Genomic DNA, 19,476 nt, shown 5'->3' with positions numbered 1-19,476 from the left:
ACCCAGCAGGCACTGCACACATACATTTGATATTCACTCTAATTAAAATATATATATATATATTTGATACAATTTAATAATACTAGACTTTGTATATAAACGTAATAAAGGAAATATGTAAAATTACAAGTATTAAACGTCAGTGAAGCATTCGCATGCATAAATACTACAGTAGGTCTTGGTGCAACAGAACAGTATCTTTTGCTACATGTTTGTGCCTGCATGTGTGCATGGTGGTCTGAGTTATGACTATAGATTCAAGCAGGTTAAAGCAAGTCCCCCCGACAGGAGAGCACATGAACCCGAGTTAGTGAGCTATTACCCCATTAAGACTTATACTCTCTCTGCCCTCTCATTATAAATGCTGAAGGGCATGATGAGAGCAGTGATGCTAATAGACGGTATCATCATGTTCACAGCCTGCCATCAGGAACCGGTTACGGGTCAGTGGGCACTGGGCTGCAGAGGAGGAGGAGGAGGAGGAGGAGGAGGAGGAGGAGAGAGCGACAGGGCAGAGGCCCCACTGCAGAGACGATGGTACTCTTAGGCATCTGATGCTTTCCACTTGTGATGATTATTGTTAATAAATTGGCCTTTTTGGGGTCTTCATTTTTCTCCAGAGCACATACAAACAGAAATCTCACGTTGAGATGATATTTGAGTGAAGACTTTTTATGAGTCAGCAATTGAGCTTCATGTCACATATAACCAAACATTTTGAAAGAAACTAGTGAAGTAAAACAAGGTTTCGAGGACAAATTGCTTTCCCTCTGCCGTCTGATGTCAGCAACATGCTCACAATGACAATGCTAACATGCTGATCTTTAGCAGGTACATGATTCTCCACCATCCCATAGAGTGTTAGCATGCTAACATTTGCTAATTAGCACGAAACACAAACTACAACTGAGGCTGACGGATATTTCATGGGATAAAAGCAAACTTTAGCCTGTTGGTGGTCAGTCAGGGTAACTCCAAAGCCCTTATTGTCTGATGATTAAATGTCTGTACGATATAAGTCGTCCAATAGTTGTTAATAAAAATAATATTCCATTCTGGAGCAAAGTGGTTTTCTTGCTGCTTAGTCATTAATGTAAGAAACAGGACTAGTGGATGATGCAAGGGGACCATCTCGCTCTGTAACACATGTATACTGGCACACACAAACTGTTGCACTAACTGAATAAAAATAAATGCTCACAAATGTATGGATATATTATCTGAATTCCCAGTGAGCGCACAGCAAAGACAAATCACGGAGGCAGACAGAATGTGTCCAGCCTTCCTAAGAATCTATTTAAAAAAAGGTCTTCCCAGAATCACATCAGTATTTTAGGTAACATGCATTACCGGCTGTAACTTGAACATTTCATTTCCTCCTCGGCGCTAACCTTGTGCAAACACAACGCAAATCAGCACCAGTAGGCTGCCCCTGAGCATGATGGGTAGAGGGAGAAGTGTTGTGGGTGTGCTGGTAGGGGGTCCGACAGAGGAACCGAAGCCAGTGGACAAAAGCTACTGAATGAAAACACACGGCGAGAGAGAGAGAGAGAGAGAGAGGAAAGACAAACGAGGTCAGATTTCAGGAGGTCTGGCTGTGTCTGTGGTCAGTCCGAGCCAGTCTAAATCCAACTGTATGTGTTTAGGAGACCTCAAACCAAGGTTCTGTGAGGACTGGAACAGCAGTGGTCAGAGTGCGCCACACTGGACACATTTCTCACACTGCTAGCCGTTTACTGTGTCCCTGCACTGCTGGACTGGAAGGCTTTAAGTTCAACCTTGCTAGAAGTTCAAAGAGTCAAAAGTCAAGGCTGTGACCCCTTTGTCCCAGACCCCTTCGTGACCCTCAGCAACACAGGCGCTACTGGCCTGAGCATGGCTGTGACCGTAAAGACTCCGGGTGTTTAAGGGTTAAAGGTAAACTGCTGTATAGATGTCTGAATTGGATTGGCCCTGAGTTGTTCCCATACTGAGAAGTGAAGGTAAATAAAACAGTACACCATTTAAGACGCTAGTTGCTTATTCGTAGACAGAGAAAAAAAATGAATATCTGAAAGGATCAGTTCACCCAAATTACAAAACAAATCTCACTTGGTTAATATCCATGCAGTTAGTTTTTGTATTTTACTTGCCAGAGGTTTGCAATTTTTTTTATATTACTCATATTGCCCCACTGATGAAATTCAGTTCTCCCCCATTGGCAGCAGAAATCTCAGAGACATACAGTATATATTAAAACGGACACAAAAAAATGATCTGCATGGCAAGATACCACTCGGGGTAAGTAAAAAGATGTGTTTTCTTTAGCTGAACCAACCCGTTCATATATTCTGTTCAGTTTGGTTTTTATACAGGAGTCCTTTTTGCTAAAGCACTTTCCTGAAAGCTGCATTTCTGCACTCTGCTATCACAGTCGGTCACTATAATGTACTGAGCAGGAGAATGGATCTTTCCATGGTTCGTCTGGAAGACAAACAGGATGTACTGACAGTCATTAACTTAAATCTGTCTCGCAGTGGACGCAATAAGAGCCGGGCAGCCTTGAGTGGTCTGAGTTCGTGCAGGATTTCTGACGCGCTCTCACAGTACTACGCCTACCCAGCAGGCAGCACAACAGCAGCTGAACAGCAGTTGTATAAGATGTGAACAACGACGGCGTTCCAAGGACTCACCTCAGCTAACCACTGACGCGCAGCCTGCTTCAGATCACTGCACTTACCCTCGGGCTGGCACAGACGAGGCTTTAAACATGATCAGTTACCATGGCAACCGGCTTTTCTTCCTGCCCTGGCCAGCATGAGGATCCAGAGCCCTGTTGACTACGATGTTGCCAAACATACCCCGTTTGAGGTGGGAGAACGACACAGCGTGGTGGGAAAATATATACGATATTATACACACAAAACGTCTTCTGTCTGTTGGGAAAAAACATCTAGAATCGTCACTTCAGTTCTGTGTTTATATGTACACCCGTGAAAATGCAGGCCGTCATCACATTTTATGGTTCTGCAGGGCCCAACAGCCCATAATGTCTGTTCACACATGCACAGGAAAAAGCAGTTACAGTGAAGGCGTTAGCTCTGCTCATTAAAGATTAAACACATACTGTTCCATTCACTCTAATGGCTGGTAAAGTATGCTGGACTCCTGTTTTACTCACGCTGTTGTCCCCTTCTACAGACTGTAATCTTAATAAAACCTAATCTTAATTTAATAGGATCAGTCATCAAGCCTGCCTCACTGAAGTCAATACGCTGGCAGAGGAAAGACATGCCAGACACAACAGAGCATGGAAATGGGTAATTGCACCTAAATCCAGGGAATTAGATGGTTTAATAAGGTGAACGACATCGTACCACAAGGTTATAGTGTAAACATGACTGTTTACTTGATGGTTCAGTTGACAACAGAGCAACAGAGAACCGGCCGACATGAAGCATATGTTGCATATTTACCTCATTACAAAACGTCATTAGTTATGATAATGGACTTGTTTTAGACGCCACGGCTCCAGTTATATAATAGTAACACTCGGCTGATTCAACTCAAACTCTCATGCTTTCCTTGAGGGAAATTTGTATCATGTTATATGCATGAGTAAGATGCACTTCATTACGGCGCGTTTGTCTGGCAGACACACCATAATATGACGCTCTCCTGCTCAACATATAAATAACACAACACAGAGATTTATTTCTCAATAATTTGGCTTTAAAAATACTATCTGCAGATTACATCTTTATTTTAAAATAATTTTCATAGTCATAGTTCAGAGTCATATACTTTTGCAACAAAAGGCTAATATGCAATAATATAAATACAGTATCTCTGAATGGGAATTCTGCACATTACAAAGTTAAGTGCCATCCGTTTTACCTGCCAAGCACGGTGAAGAGGGCGGAGTTAAGCGGTCCCCTTATCAAAGCAAGTACTGACTCCAAACAGAGCGTGCTTGTGACAAGAGCAGAATTTTAATTGTAGACGGCTCTGCACTGCCAAGGTGCCCTCTCTGTCTTACTCTCTCTCTCTCTCTCTTTTGCCCCATTTTCCAAGCACTCAATCCCTCCCCTCGCAGCGACTATATGAAGCTGCTGTGTACTTACCAGCCTGAGCAGACCATCAGTAGTCAGTAAACACAGTCCTGAGCAAAGCTTTCTTTTACAGCCAGAGACAATGCAGAGCTCAGCTGCGGTTTTACACAATGACCTCAAGGCTCAGTAAGAACCACTGCACACATACAGCTTCTACACGGAGAGGTCTGCAGGAGGGAATGTGTCCATCTGTCATCAAAAACTTGAGCTTATCACATAAGACAACATAGGCTGGGCTGAAGTGCTGTTTGCTCATTTTGCATCACAGCTGAAATGTTCTTGACCCGCAACATAACCTTGACTCATAAAATGAAAAAAGATCCGACCTGTGCTGCTTATCCAGCAGAACATTTTGGGCTTTTCAGCTGCCTCTTTCCATTTTAATTGCAACTCCTACGGGCAGACGTTGACTCAGTAATTCAACGACAGGCTGAGGTCATGGTTTCAGTCGATCCCTGAACTTGATACAAAGTGGCCATGATTGTTCACGTTCTGCATCTTTCACAGTGAGTCTGTTCACAAAGGACAGAAACCAAATCTGTCTTTACGTTGACACTGTAAACAAACACACAAGGACACACACACGCACACACAGAGACACCATATTTGGTGTCCCCTATTATCAATGATCACTGTTGTTGCAGGAGTCCAACTATCACAACAATAGCAGCTCTTGTCTTTTAGCTTTAAAGAGACAGACGCAGCGTTTTACCTTCTTTAGCTCGTGTCAACAGTTCTTTTTGAGTCTTCAATAGCTGTGACCTACATTGAAGGCCCGCCCATCAGTTGTACAATGTTCAGAGGCTCAAACTACACTGCGATGGTGCCAGTATTAGTTCCTGTTATGATGACTTTCTTTCTCAGATCCCTGTGTGCTGCATGTCTCCAGAGCAGCCTCCTGCTGTCAGCCCTCAGGCTCTGAGTCAGTTTCAGGGACTTAATAACACAACAGGAGATGTCTGCAAGAGGGAGGCGGCTGCAGGGTCCAAGTTATTTAAAAGGACACGTGGATAAATTGGAGCCCTTACACTGAATATCCTGTGACTACCACCACACGGATGCTCATAGCACTGCTTGTATTAATATTACACATTTAAGTGTTTCTACTGATACACCATACACCCAACAAGTGGTGGAATGTGTTTTAGTACATTTACTCAAGTATTGCACTTAAGTACAAATTGGAGTTACTTGTATTTGTACTTGTACCTGCATTTTATGGAACTTTAAACTTCTACTGCACTACATCGCAGGTACTGTAAATGTTGTACTTTTTACTCCACTACATGTGTCTGACATCTTTAAATACTTTTCAGATTACAATTTTTCATACCCTTCATGTTCAGTGAACATTTTGGATGAGAATATGTCTTGAATCAGCTGGAAAATGCATCGTCACAGAGCTGTTTTTCTGAGAGACACAGTACATGGGTCAGGATAGCGACGCTATAAACATAATGATGATCTTAGAGAATATGAAGCATTGCTGCAGATTAAACTACCCAACAGTATAAAAAGGAGTTCAAATATGCCCAACCTTTAATAATCTATTAGTGGAGTATTTTCAGAGTGTGGTCTTTGTACTCTTACTTCAAGGATCGGAGTACTTCTTCCATCATTGCACCCAACGGACATGCAGGCGAGGTGCAGATGTCATGTTCCCAGCTCTAGTATTGACAGGTTTCTGTTAGCGGAGCAGTGGAGTGAGAAGTGACAGCCTGAATGGAGCTGTCAATGACTCTCCAGACAGGGTTTCTAACACAGTGCATTACGGGTGTCTTATAGCAACAAATTGATCTTGCTCCGTTTAGACAGGAGTTGTTCCCCTTGGGGGCAGATTCTCAGATGCCACTCTTTTTGTTGGTCCGCATTTCCATCTTGTACACTGGTACTGTGTGTGGTAGTGGTGCTGTAATGTGGCGTAATGTATTGTAATCTATATTAATCTATCTATCGATATCACACTTTTTAAAGCAGTGACACGGTAAAGGAAGTGAAGACAGTCAGCGGTCCCAAACCAAAATGATCTAGTTCTCTTTTTCTCACTCCGAATTCTCACACTCCATCGTATCAAACCAGATCGCTGCCCTCTGTGTCGACCGGAAAAGAGCAAACACTCAACTATCGTCTGCAGCTGTTTAAATATTGTGACATGTGACCTCTGGGCTGGCACAAAGAGCGCTTGTAATGAGTGGGACTGGGACACAAAGACCGGGGAGAAGAACGGGGAGCTCATCTCTGTCTGGCCTGTCCACACCTCTCAACCCGAAACAGACACACAAACACGCAGCATTGTATTTATTGTGCATTCGGCTAACTCCAGGCACTCTGAGAAATAGCCACACATGCAGAAACTTTACACACACTATGCCACACAGTACTGTTCGCCACTTTACATATAAGGCAAAGCAAACACGGCAATCAGGAAATCTGAGGAGAAGCATTATCTACATAAACCATGTGTTGAATAAACATGACATTGAGCGCTGGATTTGAAACCAAAATCTTATCAAAGGAAGAACAAGTAATTGAATTCCTTATCTTCTGAAAGAACAAAACTGCTTTTGTTCGGCTGTTTGCCCGGCTTTGTCGCTCCTTGACAAGATGTTCACAGCCATTCGTTCATCCCACTGCCAACACTTGTGTTTTGTGTGCTTTGTAGCTTCTATCACAAGCATAGCTGGGATCAAACGAACAAAGCCTCGGTCTCTAGGCTCTCCTGACACTTATTAAAAGAATCTGACGTTAAGTCCTTCCTCTCAAGACCTACAACTGATACTACTACTGAGATCTGATGGGATTATCGGAGGCTAAATGAGAGAAAACTAGCCACTGGAAGTATGGGTGGTTCATATTTTTAGGGTTGAATAGACCAAAGAAGACCCCTTCAGAAAGTCACGGCGATGGCGACCTCCAGGGCGGGTCTACAGCCATCCAGCGACTCTGTGATGCTGTACTTATAGGATCAGCTGTGCTTTGAGCTAAATGCTAAATCTAAAGCGCTCACAATGACAGCGCTAACGTGCTGAGGTTAAGCATCCTAGTTTAGCGTGTTGGCATGATGGCGCTAATTAACACTAAAAAAGAAGTACTCTTTGGGTTGATGGGAATCTATGGGTCATAGGTTTTGCAGGTGTTTTGGCCATAAAACAAATTACAATTTTGACTTGATGATGGCACTTCATGAAAAGCTAACGGATCATCCAAGGTTAGTACAATTCACCCCGAGGGGAAGATGATTGTCAGCGCCAACTTTCACATCAATCTTTCCAACCATCGAGACTTTTCACTCACAAAGCTTATATGTCAACCTCCTGGTGACGCTAGACGTCAAGTCAGGGGATCACTAAAGTCATTAAGATTCATCCTCTGGGAACCAGGAAATGATCATTTGTCAACAAAGATTAAAAACAAAGCACGAAGAGGAATCCATAAGTGCTTCCTAGTTTACACAAGTTCATTCAGTCAGCACAGAAGGATGCTCTCAATGTAAATGTGGTCATGGAGAACAATATTTGTGAAAATGTTACTGACTTGAGACCTTCGAAAGGCCTAAATGCTAGCATTTCTTTCTCCATTTCGAGCGCTGAAGAAGAAAAACATGCTCTGAATGAAGATGAATGCTTTTCACACATCTACGTTTCAGATGTAAACCATGTGGCAGGATTACAACATAAATAGCTCTGTTGGGAGTTAAGACATCCTACGGACTTGAAATAATTCTTTATGCAGCCGATGAACGTACGATGCAAACACCATCGCAGCCAAAGCCATATATTCATGAAATGAAAAGCAGATCGGCAGAGAATGCAGCCTTCCAGTAAGAGAGAAGAGAGAGAAACACGTCAGAGTCCAGCAATTCTGATGATCCCAGAGGCCTTGTATTGTGTATGTCATGTACGCTTTTCTTCTTGGCCTGATGAGACTCTACAGACTTGGCTCCTCATGAGGCACGAAGGTATGAAATAATACTTTGATCTGAGGGGCCTCTGGCACATTTGGGTTGTTGCAGTGTGCCTGGATACCTTAATATGGAACATGGTTCAGTGAGGCTATAAAACAAGCCTGTTTCAAGTGAGCAAAGGCCCATAACCTAGGGATAATAAACCTCCATGTAAGAATTAAATTTGTCTTTTACCTTTCGAAAACACTTGACGATCATATTCATCATCTTCAAGAGACCAGTTCAGAACTATAAAAACTATAAATATTATGCATTGCAACTTTCAGAAATGTCCTTGTTATATAGTGAAACGCACCCCGGGTCGACTTGTGTTAGAAAGCAGGATACTTCCTCGTGTAGACGTGGACAAATAACACAAAACAAAAGAATTTTCATCCAAAAATGAGGTTTTATGAATGAAAGAAGATTTCATTTGAAATATATGAGGCCTTCTCGTCTGACATGATTGCTCGCATGGACGTCGAGCGAATGATGAGTCATAATTATGGTTATTGGATGTTCTCATTTCAGCTTTTGAAATAATGACTGATAACATTTTGGCAATAAATCCACAGTGCAGCGATCCACGCTTTGTGCTAGTTTTGAGTGAAACTAAAATCTAGAAAAAATGAACCAAAATCTGTCACTGCAATCAGAGGCAAATGAACAACGTAGTCACGGCAAACTGATGTAATGCCATCTCTTTATCATTTAAATGTACCTACAATATCATTTTTTAGCACACATTTTCAGTTGGTGGACAGTACATCGGCAGGAAATCCACTGAAGATATGTTTGTGTGTGTGTGTGTGTGTGTGTGTGTGTGTGTGTGTGTGAATCACATTTGGTTTGCAGCTCTCGTATCAGCTCTGATCTGTGACCTCACGTCTTTGTTGTCTCTCACTCACCCCCTCGTCCCAAATAACCACAGAGCTTATCAAGAGACACGACAAGAGAGCAAAGGAAAAGTTGCTGTTATCACCGCTTAAAAAAAGAAAATCACCTCCAACATTCACCGTGCTCGTCAGTCTGTGGAGAAACCCACGTTACATAACGGTAACGGTTCTCCTTATGCTTCACCTATCAAACAGAGACTGGACTGAATGCGAGAAACATAATTGCGCTGCATATGTATATATATATATAGAAGCTGGATGTCACCCGTAAGAACAACACTCTTCTCAGCCGGAGCAGGCATGCCATCATCTTGTCATCCAGTCTGGGTGTGGAGCAGAAAAGTTGGGTAACTTAAATCCCGTAGTCAGCCTCACTGTGGTGTGAGTTACTGTGGTAACCGTGCGCTCTCGGACAGTGGCCCCGTCGGCAGCTCGTCTCCGTGTGACTGTTTTTACAAGAGCTGTGGCTGCACGGGCCTCACTATAATGTGTGTAATGGTGTGCTCTTCTTCTCTAACCTTCAGAGAGACAAGAGAGTAGCCTAAAGACAGACAGGTTCCAGTGAAGTAGCGTGACACTCTGTTATAACCTTGAAGGCGAATACGGGACAAGCAGATACACGGTTGTGGAGGTGCGGGCAGCTAAGTGTTAAAGCCTCAAATGAACCCATTGTCCCCTTGCAGCGGAAAAAATCCACTGAAGCCAAGAATAAAAACGTAGCCCAACCACACCCAGAGTATCCAACCACACGCAGCAGGACTTTACACAGAATACATCTGGGGAAAAGAAGATTCCCACAATCCATGTGGCAGGTTGGCCGGAGCTCAACCGAATTCACGGAAGAACAAGTACAGAGATGTGGATTATGAAAATGGGATGAACATTATTCTCTGTACAATCCCTGCTGCTCACGCTCAGCCCTCCGCCTGACTGTCCCTCCTGTTGTTGAACCTGCATGAGTGCCCGGCTGGAATCCCCAGCCTGTCAGACAGGCTTTCTTTAATCCAGTTTCTCAATTGGGACTCTCTCATCACTACAGTCATTTTTTTTCACAACAGCACTGTCCCCTGCCAAGCGTATATATGCAATGCTTCCACTGGTGAGTTGTGTCATTGTGGAGGGTTACCAGGTAACAGACAGGGTGTGTTCAGTACTGTGGCGATGAAGAAGCCAAGTCCAAGATGAGAAAAGTGAACTTCTCAGCCAGAGAAGGACACAAAAGTCAGCGTCATGGTGAATATAAGAATCTATTTATTTGGATAAAGAGTCACTGTATAGATAACTATTTAAAGGCAGTAAATTAAAAGAATAAAATGATTTTATTTTGATAAAGTTGCTTTTCAAAAGCCACTTAAATCGATACAAATTTGATAAAAATGTTACATATTCTAGAAATCAACAACACAACCTCACACATTGCAATTGAACTTCAGGGGCATTCATCTCCAACGTTCAATACATGTATCAATTCACCGTGTTATTGCTATTTATCAATATCGTCATTACGATAGTGTTACTACTGAGAGTTTTTTTCACAGCTTGGTGACTCTGGTTGTTGTGTGACTGACACACCGCCTGTCCGAAAGTTGATCCCGGTGGGATTGGGAAGAAGAACCAGGGGGACAGCTGCAGTGAAGACTTAAGTCCAGCGGGGACTCGCTCCCCTCTCTGTTGTGTGCACATGAATCATGTGTCCAAATGTGTGTTGCATCTATTTATGAACTTCTGACCCCGGGTCTGACCTACACCCCCTGGTCGGCGTATGTGTTGAGGCGTGTAACCCGCTCCTTCTCGCTCTTCTCAAAGTTTCAGCGCTGCTCGGTTAACAACACACACACACACACACACAGAGGGAGAGTGACTTCATTCACTGCTCAGGTAGACATCACTCCACTATATCTTTACATTGGCAGTAGTCGTTTGCTGCTAAATTAATAATCTGAATGTTGCTCCTTTAAAATGCTCCGTAGAGCTGCGGGAAACCGCTGAGTTGGTCAATAATTCTCTGTGGGTTTGTCGCTTTGAGCGACATCTTTCGTGATAGTCACTGATCCATTGTTGACATCACAATATTGAGTTGTTCATCTTTTATTAGTACATTCTAACATGCAATATTACTAATTCATTCTAGCTGTTTAATTTGGCTATGATTACTGAGTAACTATATATTCAGCTCACAATGATCTAAATCTATGCACAGTCTGATCATTGCCAACCAAATGTGCTTCCGAAATAAACAAGAAAAGCTGCAGAAGTTCCATGCAGAACCTTTTATACCAAAATCAGTGTAACACTGGTAGCTGATTTGGACCAACTGCAGCTGAATGCTGGTGTAGCGCGCTGCACCACATTTTAGCCGGTTTTGTGCCGGAGTCTTTCTGCTTTCCTGAATCGCTGCCCTTTGTGGCGAGGTTAGGTTGTGGTTAAGGGTCACAACCGCTATTGATTGGGGTGAGGGTGAGGTTACGTTGAGGGTCAGAATTGGAAAAGTCAACAGGTTGGGGTTGGGGCTAAGGTTGGGCTCTTGTTAAGGTAAGGAAAGGGGGGGGGGGGATTCAATGGTGATACAAACTTTCAAACAACCGTGACTCTGGTCCCATATCTGCCAGATTTGGGAAGTGTGGCTGATTTTGGTAAAGAATCAACTACAGGTGGCCCTTGGCTTGTCATGAATAGAGAGTCCTGCCATGAGGAGGATTTAGGCTGCTGCTGAGCCGAGGGCTTTTGGACGACTGATAAATTTGACCAGTCTCTTGTCAGATTTATCTCTAACTACCGGCTGCTTGCTCTCATTTCACACGGCCTGAACTAGTTTATGTTACAGAGTTAGAATGGAGGTCAGATGAAATGATCCATAACTTTGTCAATGTTTTCATTATTTAATGAATATACAGAGGAAATGTGCCCAAACCCGCCACACTCTTCAAGGCATACTGCCCTCTGACCTCTTTCTTGCCATAAGTCACCCACATCTGAAACAGGTTAGTGTGATAATGTGTGCAAACAAAAAGGACATGCAAGCAGCAGACAACACATCTGACAAGTAGGACATCTACTGGAAATGCGTCTTTCCAACAGACTGCAATCTAAACTTCAACAGATGTGTCTTTGTCTATTGGAAACACCAAGGCCTCTGAGAGAAAAACCCTTTGTTTTGTTTCTCGTTGTTGACTATTTTACTGGCATGCACAATCACTTACACACGAGGCATTGCACAGTCACTACCGGGGTTCATGTTTTTTGCTTGCGTGTGTGTGTTTCAACAGAAATCTGATACAGAAGTCGGCAGCGTAATCACATATGGTGTCCATATGTTTCCTGTGTAATTCAATGAGCATACGGCTCATAATTAGGCATCAAGCCACCATTTTAGCTTAATAGCAAGCTGTTTTTTTTTTTGGAGAATGATGAAAATGGTTAGTTTCGTTAAAAGTAAAAGATAATTTTCGAAGTGCTTCCAGCAGTTATTGTCCTTCTTTATTTCCCCCTCGTTAGACTAAGTAACTCGGTTGTGTAAAGGTTCTCTTTCCTCGTGTCCTGAACAAATGTCAATTCCCCAAAGACTAACAACATTCATCCACGCTTAAGGATGAAAGAGGACCTAACTCAAGGCCTGTAGTAGAGTCATCTGACATCTGACGAGAGCCATGACTGACTTAGTGGGGGAGGGTATGGAAACAACAATGGCTGACTGTCCCCACAGTGATGAGCTCATAGACATGTCAGTTGCAGCGAGGAGATCTGTATATCTGTTTACTTGTAGCAAGGAAACCAAATCAAATCGGTGTATTAAGATAATCTCTGTATTTTCCGTTTAATTAGTTGGAAATCAATTTAAACTATCTATGATTTCACATTCATGTTTGTAAATATATACAACCTGCCGCCTGAGGAGAGCTCTGTATTACCCGTAAAGGTTTGTGGTTGCTAAATTCTTTAACTTGTTTGAGGTCGTCCTGACCACAAAACCTGCTGCTGACAGTTCAACAACTGTTTTGACTGCAAGATACCAGAAAGTAACTCTACAGTAAAAGACCCGTTTCCCACTGGGATTTGTTTGGTTTCAAAATTGCCTCATATCCAAAATCAAAGCCAGGAGAGAATCAAATCAGACAGAAAAGACAAAACGAGCCGAAGAAATGTTCTGGGCTGCAGTCGGAGGACATCGGCACTGAAAACAAAGCTCGCTCCAAAGATTTCTACCATTTGTTTTCCTTTCTATTCTAGTTAGTGGTCCTTCATTGTATGTGGTATCACTGATACCGATACTGACTCAAATAGCTGGATCAGGTATCACGACAATGAGGCCAATAGAGTCAGTTCAATTCAATTCTATATACATTATGGACTGACATTTAATTCCTGTTTTAAGTTCTGACCAAGTTCTGACCAAAACACGTGGATTGTAATTCTTAGAATTTTGAAGATTCTTTACAAAGTTGCTGGTGTACGATTTATTATTTTAGTATTAAATAACAATTCAGTAAATTTATATCCATATCTATAATTGTCTGGAATGTTTAAGCCAAGCCTGACTTACACATAAAGGAATGATCCTATCACTTCAGTGAGTTATACAGCTTATTAATGAAACACTGGTGTCGGACTGGTACTCGGTACAAAGCCCAGGTATCGGTATCGGGACTGACAAAGTCACATCTCTGCACCCTTAATTCTGACCACAGCACACTGCATTTCGCTGATGTCGGCTGATTAGCTTATCTAAACTCCCAGCTCAGGAGGAACATGAAGGCCAGTAACAAGCTGTTAAAGTGGATGAAGTTTTCATTAATCATGCACTGACCCAAGATAATCCGCTTCACATGAGAATAAACAAGGTGTGACGGGTGCAGTTGTTCATGATGGGTATAGCGAGTTGTTGGATGCAATGCAAAAAAAAAAGATGGAGGGAGATGTTTCTAACTATGTTTCAAAGTGGATACTTTACAATGGAACAGTCGGACCAGAATAAATACACCCCTGCAGTGTCCATCTGCTGTCCAAAACAAAGCTATTAAAGAGATAATAGTTTAACAGGATTATCTGCTGAATATCGTGCGGACAGACAACCCCCCCCCTCCGCAGAAAAACAGCAATACTGAAGCACTACAAGTATATAAAAATAAAGTTCAGTGTGCAGGAAACAGGTCAAATGCACTTGTGCACAGTGAAATGGTTTCACTGTGTATCCTCCCATACACACTGGCACTAGCATAGCGCTGACCTATCCTGCCAGAGCTGCATTCTGCTGCTGCTGACTGCTCCGAAAGCATCCAGAGGCTGCGGACCGCAGGGCAGCCGCGCAGAGAGATCCAGTGTCTGCCAGCAGGGATTAATGCTGTCAGATGATCAGCTGTAGCATACCGGGCAGCTTTATAAAGTTTAACAAAACACCTCTGCCACTGAACTCCATATAGTGCACCACTTTTGTATAAAAGTGTGTGTTTTGTACACCTCACTGCCATATTTGTTGTAGTTTTAATAGGACATCCGACGAAATTAAAAAAAGTAGAATGATCCTAGTGGCTGCATTGAACTTCAATAACATTTGCTGAAATCCAGAGTATAGTAGTATAGTAGTATACTACTCTTACAGTATACAGTATAGTAGTACAGTATAATATCTTCCCCCATATATCTCCACTTCCACTGATGACACAACATCTTTTCTCTGTTTGCTGAAGAAATAGAGGCTAAAAAACATGAAAAAAGCTTAATAATCTACTCAGGATTATCATGAATTATAACACTGTAAGAGCACTCCACCACACCACTTATCACAGCGCAATCAACATGGTTAATGTATGGGGGGGGGGGGGGCAGCAGCAGCTGACTGGCAGGATCAGTGTCTGAAGTCAGAGCGGAGGGCAGCTGCCGAGCAAACGGCCACTCTCTTATGAATGACAGCTATTCACCGCCCCTGTGGACATCACATGAGCGCGCTGCCTCCTACTCAGCACAGTGCGGCACAATATCACACTGTGTGTGTGCTCTCCGATACGGTGGAGCCTGGTGCGCAGGGGAGACAGGAGATAACCTGCATCGCGACCTTGAGGACAGGGATCGTCCCACATGGCCACAGGAGGCAAAAAAAAAGAAAAGAAAAGAGTTTGCGTAAGCGAGAGTCACCTGACCTGACACACCGCAGTGTGATGGTGCAACACGAGCTGCTGCTACTGGTTCTAACCTCAGAGAAAATACAGTTCTGTGTCATGCAGCAGCAAGCAGAGCAGCACTAGCCACTGGGCAACAACAAACAAACACAAACACTATCATATTCTTTGTTCACCCTTATCGTTCCCTCCTGCCTCCCACAGCTGCTTGGTCATCTGTTATGAAAACAGACGATGCTGGGGGTCCACCCCTCCTCTCTGTTACGTCAGACGTCTTTGCTCATGGCACACACACACACACACACACACACGTGAGCTTCAAAATGTAACCCTTACCTCACAACCTTTTGTCTCTGAAATAGAGCTCTCACAACCTTGCGAGAGAAATGAGAAAATGACCTAATTACGGCGCTAAGATAACCTGCACTGGGAGGGCCGGGGGGGGAAGGGGGGGGGGGGGCAGGGGAGGTGATGATGGGAGAGAGGAGGGAGAGAGGGTCGGGGGTCTGCGTTTAGACAGTACGAGGAGCTGCAGTGACATCATCACCACTGGACTTGGTGGTCATAAAAAGAGGAGAAAAAGATTGATCAGATAGTGGTTCATGGATGTGTTGAGTTTGGGTAAACTGCGACTGCTTCACTCCCCCGTTAAGATTTACACACACACACACACACACACACACAAAGTGAGACTCTGAAAGTGAGAACAGTGACATCGCTCGGTGACAGCGGTGACAGTTGGCACATAGCTGGATGCTGCAGAAGATGCCTGGCTGCTGCAGTGTCTCTGTTAGCCAACCCCTCCTGATGCCATTGATTCACAAGCAGCAGCTCCGAGGCTGTGTAACGACGCAGCATGCAGAGGGTTGCATAATAATAATAATAATAATTTAAAAAAGCCACACTGGTAAACAAGGAGGGCTGTGACCACATCCTCCCCACTGCAACAAGGTTTATGGCCGTAAAGGACGCCATCGCCGCATGTCGCTGAAATACTTGCTCATTCATCCTCATCAACCCGCAGGAATGTCTGTTTCTGACAGGCAGCTGGAGGAACATGTGCTATGGTGGCCAAGTGTACACACACACACACACACACACACACACACACACACACACACACACACACACACACACACAGATACTGTACATACAGCAAAACAAATGTCTGCAACTAGACTGCATCGAGCTCAGTCACCCTACTGGAGTAAACAAACATACCCTTTGGTTACAATCACAGACACTGTGGGGAAAACATCCCCGTCGGCTCTGGTTGAGAAACTCTTTCTATTGCATAAGGAAATTCCTGAGATGTCACACAGACAGTGAATGGCAAGCTGATAGCAGTCTACTCACAAGTGCTTCTGAATCTGTGCTGGGATCAGTGAAAAAGGCAGATATCCTCTTTTCTCATGTGTCAAAGGATTTGTTTCCTCCTCCCTGCTCTCCTTGTCTTCCTGTCTTTCCCCGGCAGAGTTAAAGAAACAGAGAGAGAGAGCTCTGCAGTGCTGGAACTCTGTCAGTATGCTAATGCCTGGGTCTGCTCTGCCTTCCTCTCTCCGTTTCTCTCCTCCTTCCCTCCTTCCCTCCCTCAGAGTTTTCTCCAAGGTCAGTGGGAAGAATTGACTATTAGACTCCTCCCTTAGTGGACAAGTGCTCCCTCCCCTGCACCCTCCTACAGGCCGGACACCCGGTCAGTAATTACCGTCATGATCCAGATTAACTCCTGGGTGTGCTCTTGTTGCGCTACGCTGGGTCGGGCTGGACTCAGCTAGCAGAGCTGGGACGGGACAACACACAGACAGGATTACTGTGTGTGTGTGTGTGTGTGTGTGTGTGTGTGTGAGAGGGGGTATTAGACCCCTCAAGGAGGACCAGAGGCAGCCAGACAGGACGGGACGGGACACTCTTAAGCCCTGCTGGAGACAAGACAGAAAAAGACACTGAGCTAGCAGCATGAACATAGAATGCATCCACAGGGACAGAAGCATGCAGGCACGTCAAATCGGACACAAGTTTTACAACAAATTACAACTCAATAACACATACACAAAAAGCGCAGTAGTAGAATTTATATGCGTGGATAGTAAGTACTGACATTAAAGATGATCGCTTTGAATATACACTGAGATGCTGCAGGCTTTTTAACATGTGAAAGCATAGGTTGAACAATTGCATCTCTAGCTGCAGTGCTGTCCCGTGTGCACGGACACAAGAGCTGGAGTCTCACAGAGTCGTGGTAGAGACCAGAGGTAAATAGACTGTCAGGAGATCAGACCCAAGGAGACACAGCTGCAGCAGCAAGTGATCGCCTGAGTAGTCTTCAATTATTGCTGTTGAAACGGATACCAGATTAAGTTCTCTAATTGAAGTATATATATATATATATATATATTAACACAATCAGACTGTGAAAAGATCAATGCAGCGACTATGGGTGCACTGTCCAATACTTGCTGAGTTGTGTGCGGTCCAACCCCTGCAGAGGGAGTCCGGGAGCTTTGCCGACCGTTTAGCCGCTTCACTCGGTGGCTTTGGATCCTGCGATAGGATTAGAGGGGAGAAGCATCTAATGAGATGAGACACAACTCAATATATGCCCAGGAAGCACTCCTGTGGCACAAGTGGAAGCACAGTACAAAACCCACAACAGCAGGGAAAACACTGCACTGTACACATGCTGCTCTCCATTTATATCCATCGGTATAAATAGATTATTGCCAGCTACTGCTTGTACTGTAATATAAAGACCAAAATATATTATATTGGATATCAGAATCATCAACCATTAATCCTCCGCAGATGCCACTTCCACACTTGACATGTTCACAATTCCTCCAATAATAAAAAGAATAATGAAGAGTAGATATAATAAGCTCTTTTCAGACTCACAGAAACGCCTTCAGGAATTGGTTACATCATCGGCAGCCAGGGGAGCAGTCTTTGTTGTGAAATGAGTGGATTTGGTTTTCCTTGTAATGCACTGACACCCTCTGGATGTTTGAGGGAAGTACAACACCTGCGAGAGTGCTTTGATAATGAATGAATGATGTGAGATGTGACGATGCGAGCACGGTGTGTTTCAGCTTTTCAACTCCAAATGTAAATGTATGTGACCTTCAGGGTGGAATATAACGAGAATACACCGGTTCCCCTCTCAAGTCTACTCGTGTGATGATCATGTGTGAGAACTCAAAAGACAACTGTGCCGACACATCAAATCCATTTGTGACGATGAACTGAAAACTTGAGGACACATCGAGTGAAAGTTTCTTTTGTATTTCAAGAAATTTTGGAACAGCATGCTCAAAAAAGGGAACAAAAGAAATACAATAATTAAAACATGCAACATCAATCAAACATGAGGTTGGGCCAGCCAACAGGTCAGTTTTACAAAATACAAAGATGTAGAAATAGATGAAAAAAAACAAGATAGTATCATAAAAAGGAACGAAAGATGAACACAGGCGGATGGGCTGTTGTTACAGTACAGAACCAGCAGATGGAGGCATACAGCGTGAGATTGGTAAAACAAAAACATGATCACATGAGGTGAGACGGAAAACCAGACACTAAACCATCTCCCTGCATATCAAAGGAGACTCCGTACACCGACACTATCTGTTGTTGTTTTGTTTGTTTCCTGAATGAAGGTTCATCCTGGTGCTCTCTCTAACGCACCAGCAGATCACCAGCATGAATGTAATATTTACGTCTTTTATAGAAGTGTATACTGTTGTAATTTAGGCTGCTTCATAACCGTCGACAGTATGACGGTTCACACGGGACACACAGAGAAACATCCCAAAACATATTCTCAAGCCCTGCTTTACAATCCATCATTTTCACTTTTATTTCATTTAAATAAAATATCACTTCAGGCCCCAAAACATCACAACATGTCGGGGGAGGGGCATGTCATAATAAAAAAAAATAAAAAAGGTAACCCAGAATGATTTCAGTACGATGACTAAGATAAACGTAAGAGGAACAAAATGACACGAGGCGAGGTAAATCCAAAGACAAACGCAAACATGACTGGTTGAAGTAAACCATGAATGACGACAAATACAGTACACTTTGTTTTCCTTCCTGTGCAAAACGAAAAGGCAAAGAAAATGCTGAATACTGCATTAAACAGAGATGGTGGTTCAGTACATAGTAAATACAGGTTAATGTTGTAAAAAAAGAATACTGGTCTTTGTGACTTTACCCTCAGTAACAGTTCTTCCACATAAACAAATGATCACTGATTTGTCCGCAACGAATCTCTTTTGAACGACCTGAGCTGTACCAAGTAGTCTGCATACAGTGCATCAAACTACAACCGAATACATTACACCCTCATTGTCAAGTACATACCGAAAACCTTCACTTATTATTTGCAACACAAACAGTCCTGTTTGGAAAATGAAGGTGATTTCAAGGCCATT

At 43.3% G+C, this 19,476-nt stretch overlaps 1 protein-coding gene across 1 annotated transcript in view; it reads right to left on the bottom strand.

Annotated features, from left to right (window-relative positions):
- mical3a (microtubule associated monooxygenase, calponin and LIM domain containing 3a) overlaps nt 1–16,509 on the bottom strand; it is a 78,882-nt gene extending 62,373 nt beyond the window's left edge. Inside the window, exon 1 of the mRNA XM_079163056.1 lies at nt 16,400–16,509. The gene's annotated coding sequence lies outside the window, so the exon portion shown is untranslated. The remainder of the gene's footprint in view (nt 1–16,399) is intronic.
- Between the last annotated feature and the right edge of the window lie 2,967 nt (nt 16,510–19,476).

The sequence above is a fragment of the Pholis gunnellus genome, assembly GCF_910591455.1.
Source record: "Pholis gunnellus genome assembly, chromosome: 7".
Classification (NCBI taxonomy): Eukaryota; Metazoa; Chordata; class Actinopteri; order Perciformes; family Pholidae; genus Pholis; species Pholis gunnellus.
Note: the sequence above shows the minus strand (reverse complement) of the source record. Positions and strands in the feature narration are given on the sequence as shown.